The sequence below is a fragment of the Sapajus apella genome, unplaced genomic scaffold (genome assembly GCF_009761245.1).
Source record: "Sapajus apella isolate SASKATOON/1434 unplaced genomic scaffold, GSC_monkey_1.0 scaffold76, whole genome shotgun sequence".
NCBI classification, from domain to species: Eukaryota; Metazoa; Chordata; class Mammalia; order Primates; family Cebidae; genus Sapajus; species Sapajus apella.
Window position 1 is genome coordinate 6,065,392 of NW_022437016.1, and position 312 is coordinate 6,065,703.

Genomic DNA, 312 nt, shown 5'->3' on the forward strand with positions numbered 1-312 from the left:
TGTTACCCAGGCTGGAGTGCAATGGCGCGATCTCGGCTCGGCTCACCGCAACCTCCGCCTCCTGGGTTCAGGCAATTCTCCTGCCTCAGCCTCCTGAGCAGCTGGGATTACAGGCATGCACCACCATGCCCAGCTAATTTTTTGTAGCTTTAGTAGAGACGGGGTTTCACCATGTTGACCAGGATGGTCTCGATCTCTTGACCTCGTGATCCACCCGCCTCGGCCTCCCAAAGTGCTGGGATTACAGGCTTGAGCCACCGCGCCCGGCTTAATAAAACATTTCTTTCAGAAGAGAGAACATTATATTTCATT